This window comes from Sinocyclocheilus rhinocerous, unplaced genomic scaffold (genome assembly GCF_001515625.1).
Source record: "Sinocyclocheilus rhinocerous isolate Xijiao unplaced genomic scaffold, SAMN03320098_v1.1 scaffold365, whole genome shotgun sequence".
NCBI classification, from domain to species: Eukaryota; Metazoa; Chordata; class Actinopteri; order Cypriniformes; family Cyprinidae; genus Sinocyclocheilus; species Sinocyclocheilus rhinocerous.
In genome coordinates, this window is record NW_015659915.1 from 551613 (window position 1) to 557243 (window position 5631).

The following is a 5631-nucleotide window of genomic DNA, read 5'->3' on the forward strand; positions in this document are numbered from 1 at the left end:
TATCAAGTTACTAGCATGTCGCTAGCATGTTTCTAGCATGATTAGCAAGTGACTAGCATGTTTCTAGCTAGCATGATTAACAAGTTACTAGCATGTCACTAGCATGTTTCTTGCATGATTAGCATGTTACTAGCATGTTGCTAGCATGATTAGCAAGTATCTAACATGTTGCTAGCATGAATAGCAAGTTATTAGCATGTTCTTAACATGATTAGCAAGTTACTAGCATGTTGCTAGCATGATTAGCAAGTTACTAGCATGTTGCTAGCATGATTAGCATTTTACTAGCATTGTTGATAGCATGATTAGCAAGTTACTAGCTTGTTTCTAGCATGATTAGCAAGTTACTAGCATTCTGGTAGCATGTTTCTAGCACGATTAACATTACTAGCATGTTGCTAGCATGACTAGCAAGTAACTAGCATGTTGCTAGCATGATTAGCAAGTTACTAGCATGTTGTTGGTATGTTTCTAGCATGATTAGCATGTCGCTTAGATAGATAGATAGATAGATAGATAGATTAGAAATATTAGAAAAATTAGATAGATGAGTTTGAATGAGTTTGAATGGGTTAGAAATAGTACATAGAAGGAAAGCTTGATTGTGCCTCAAGGGTTTCTGGGAGTTTGAATTTTGACAGTTGGAGTTTGAATAGTCTTGGCTCATCTGAACATTCCGTCAATGTAAGTCAATGGGATTTTTATGATTTTTAATTTTCAGCTTAGTAAGAACCATAAGTCGGATCAGTCTGAAGAGCTGGGCTGAGTTTGGTGGTTCTAGCTTGAAAGCTCTAGGAGGAGTAGCGTTCAGAAATGTAGTCTAAGAAGAAGAAGAAGAAAAAGCTTAAGTAGCAGATCAGTAGGTTGGCTTTCTCAAGTCTGGTCCACATTGCAGTTCATTCTGACCATGAGCTGAATAATGATATGAGAATATTAGACTGGAAAATCAGAAAATCTCCAAAACTTTTAGTTATTATTTGGTTATTACTTATAGTTTTAGATCATTTATAATTTATTAAAAACATAATTTTTATTTTAGCTATGATGTACTAAAATAACTAGTGATGTACTAAAAAACTAAAATTAGAACTAAAATAAAAATGAATGCTTTTTAAAGTTAACACACACACACACACACACACATATATATATTATATGTGTGTGTGTGTGTGTGTGTGTGTTTATATATATACAAAATTACTGAAACATTTTAACTAATTAAACTATATAATCGTTTAAAAAATAATAAAATTGACAAAAACATAATTGCTAAAACTTAAAAAAAAAAATGTATTAAAATGAATGTAAACAAAATGTAAACATAAAAATGGATTCAAATGATTACTGACTATACTAAAATAGCACTGCTTGCTGTGACTGAATGCGGATGTAACTCACTCATCTGTTCAGGTTGATCTGATTAAATGTCCCTAATTTAGGGTATTAAAATTAAAGAGAAGAATATTGTTTCATCTAAATTCTTTGTGTTCTATTATAGAGAATGCTACGGTAGTGAAACTGAAAGCAGTGACATGTTTTGAGACAGAAGCACTTCTGAACTGATTCATGAAGCAGAAATGAAGATGTTTACATGCACATCAGTTGATAACTACCAGAAATCAGTTTATTGAAATGACCGGTTTAAACCGTTCACATGCAAACCAATAAAAAATAAAAACAAATATTGCAAAAAAAAAAAGGCCAAATATTACCTAATTTGATGATTCAGAGTTCAAAATTATAAATAAAAACATTCCATCAAGTACATCGTTTTTTTTTCTATTTAATTTTTTTTATGCAATAGCAAAGCAAAGCATTCAAAATGTATCATTTAACTTACAATCTGCAACGTGGAAAATGTGATCGAATGCTCCATTAAGTGCCAAAGAACTTCAAATAAACACAAGTTTATAAATAAAACAGCTTTTATCCCAAATAATCAGTGATTTCCTGCGGCTGTTTGGATGCAGTACAAGTAGAAAACTTTGCATTTTCTTCCGTTATTGGCCACAGTTCTACGTAACATCAGGATCGGGCATAAAATAATGTCGTGCACATGAAAATGGGCTGAAAATGGTTCAAATAGAGACACGAGTCGTGTGTTTGTGGCAGCCTTTCTGCTGATTAATGGAAAATACAAGATCGTTCACCTTACGAATGCAGGTTGAAAGCTAAAGTGCTATGAGATGCACATATTTAGTGAGCGCGTGTGGCATGCTATAGCAAACAGACAGCACCCCAGAATCAGTGAGAAACAAGTATTGGATTTTATTCAGCAAATATGGTGCAGGACAGTGTTATTAAAGTGTACAAAATGCTTAAAGCAGCCTAACATGGTTTGCAGATCTCATCTGGCCATGGAGGTAGATTCTGCTTTAATAGTTAACGCTTTCCTATTGACTGGAACAGTGTTAACTGATGGTATTTTCCATCCTTACGAACACAAAGCAGCAGCAGCAGCAGCGTCTCATGAAAGGCTGACACGAATGGAGCGTCTGATGGCGATGAAATGTCTCTAATATAATGTGCTCTCCTCAGATAGCGCTGTTGACATCCAGGAGAGAACCACAGGCCTCTGTGAAACACAGAGGAAAGCTGCTTTTCATTCATGTGTGCGTGTGTGAGGACTATCAAAAGTAGGGATGCACCGGAATGAAAATTCTTGGCCGAAGCCGAAAACGAAAAAAAATTAAACACCGGGCCGAATACCGAACACGGTTTTTTGAGTTTTTTTCCCCATGTATTTTTCCAAAATTTTTTTTCACCATTGCATAAATTAAAAAGCCAAAATGTGCTTTTTACTGTTTTGTCTTGCTTTTCAAAGAAAAAAAAATCAATTACAAAACAACAATTTAAAAATATTTAACACTGAACATTTTTAACATTCTAGCAGACACTATACCAACAAAGCACAATTTAACTTAAAATTAATAAGTTAGTAAAATAATAATTTTTGGCCATCAGACCCCCTTCTTGAATCATGCAATGCGCGCGTATATTAGAAAACATAACGTTGTGCAGTTTATTTACTAATTGTTTAAGACCATTTCTTGATTTCAATCATCATAACAGTAACCAGCAACAATCACCCCTTCCTCTTCTCACTGAAGACATGCGATGCAGTCCTAAACAGTCTCTCGCTGTCGGTGCTTGTAATGATTTTTGCGTCTTTCTCCGACAGTTTAAATGCTTCCACACTACTGACGTGTGTGCTGCATAATAAAGAGTGCGCGCCTCTCACTCTACGCTGGTTGCTATCTGATCGCGTCATATCATTGTTCGGTACAACTTATTCTGTCTTTTCGCTTATCGCTTATGCACCGAATGTTCGGCAACCGAAATTTTTATATTTATATTAATAATTTCGGTTGCCGAACATTCGGTGCATCCCTAATCAAAAGAGATTTCACCTCTCCATCGCAGCTTCCCTTCGCTTGTCTGATGATCTTGTTCGCTTGTGTGCTCCACACTGACCTCAGTCAGGCTAACTGGAGTTAAAGGGTTAGTGGAGAAAAGTCATTTACTCACCTTCATGTTGTTCTTGGTTAATTGTTGAAACATGAAGTTAGATGAGATGAAAGAGAGGTTTCTGTTCCTGCTTCTGTCCAGGGAACATAAAAGACTATAAATGCAGCGGTTTTAATTGAAGTCTCGTGCCATCACTTTATATGATGAACAGATTTAGTCATTTATTCACAAATAAACACACAAACACTGCTGTTTACCATACGAGTATTGTTTAGATGGGAATAAAAGCCTCATTTAAATCTGCTCAGCGTAGTGATCGTATCTCATCACAAGATTTGGATCGCGCAGTTCATTTGGATTTGTTTTGCGAAGGCTTTTTTAACGTTTTGGATCTTCTGAGTTTTGGTTACCCGGACCTTCAGTGGGAAACAGAAACCTCCGGGGTTTCATTAAAAATGTCTTCATTTATGTTCCGGTGATTAACCAAGATTCTGGGTTTGTAGCAACATGAGAAAACGGCAGAATGTGTCATCAAAGCCATGTGTTGATGCGTTTCCCAAAAGCATCTGCGGTCGATATCTCTGTTGTTACTAGCATAGCTCAGCATTGCATGGTTGAACTACAGCTCTCAACCTGCGCTTACACCTAGAGATGTAACGATTCACTCAACTCACGATTCGATTCACAATTTGTTTTTTACTAAACGAGATTTAAGACAAATTATAAATTAAATGTGTCCTTTTATTATTGCTTGGACAAAATGCTGCACGTTTCTTTGTGAAATTGAAATATAACACTATAATAATATACTAATATAGCACTTGCATATCATTGCTCTTTTGTTGTTTTTGATGGCTTTTATTGTCCTCGTTTGTAAGTCGCTTTGGATAAAAGCGTCTGCTAAACGCCTAAATGTAAATGTATTAACTGTGTTTACAGTTATTCATGAGATTGTACAATGCATTATAGACATAACTGATGCATTAAAACTACTTTTATAATGCATTATACATAAAGGCGTTAAGTAAAGTGTTACCGAACTTTCTTAAACCAGATGGTCAATAAAGAGACTGTTATTGAATCACATCTATCTAGTTAAACGTTAAAAGATCAAAACCTTGAAACGTGAACAAATCAAACGTGTCAAGCGTTCTGAAAAACACGGAGCAGCTGTACTGAAGTGCTGTAAGAGCGTATCAGGTGACCGCTGCTCATTCTTCTGCGCTTACAGACCTTCCCGATCAATACTTCTGCAGATTCTACAAGCTGTTAATCTGCTGCAAATGGCTAACTAAAGATTTTCTGCTCCTCTGTGTATACACACACACACACACACACACACACACTCTCACACACACACACACACACACACACGCCTCTGCTCTGACCATATGTCTGCACTCAGAGCCACAAGCTGTCGAGGGTCGGAGGAGTGCTGGAGTGTGTGTGTGTTAGGGCTGTGCAATTAATCGAAAAACCGTTTCGATTTCGATTTTGGCCTCCAACAATTATGAAAATACTATAATCGAGATAAAACTATTATTGCGCCCCATTCCGCCCCCTTTTCCAGCGCTGCGCTTACGTTCCTCCGTAAAAGGCCAATTTCGCGTGCAAATCGGTAAAATCATGTAACGTGACTTTTGCAGAATGGGACATGCTTGATTTATAAAAGTATATTTATTCATGTTTTTAAAAGCGTTCCTGCTCCTCAGGAAGATATATGCGCTCCGAGACGGAGCAGAACACGGACATGTAAAGTCATCTTTTAGCTCAAGGTGTGCGCCTAAACGGTCAAATACACGCAGAAATGTGTCAAAATGCACACTGTGCGCACACTGCTCTTGAGTGAAGGACTTTTGTAGCTTTAATAAGAAACTGCTTGAGACTTGCATAAAAAAACAAAAAACATTAAAGCACAGTTTGTTTCATTTGTATCTTTTTGTTCTATTGTATTTGTCCCTTGCTTTTTTATTACGGACATTTTAATTATTTTCAATAATTGAGGACTTTTTGTTTGTTTGTTTGAAATTCCTCTGGTCTCTACAATGTAGATGTCATAGCAACCTTATTTACAGGAAATATATATTTGATATGTATCACTATCTTTAAATAAATCACTCATATAAAGTTTTGGTCATATGGCCCCCTCATAATCGTGTTAAA

General features: G+C 36.1%; 1 protein-coding gene across 1 annotated transcript in view; it reads left to right on the forward strand.

Annotated features, from left to right (window-relative positions):
• LOC107724237 (diphthine--ammonia ligase-like) overlaps positions 1-5631 on the forward strand; it is an 85021-nt gene that overhangs the window by 78737 nt on the left and 653 nt on the right. The window lies entirely within an intron of this gene.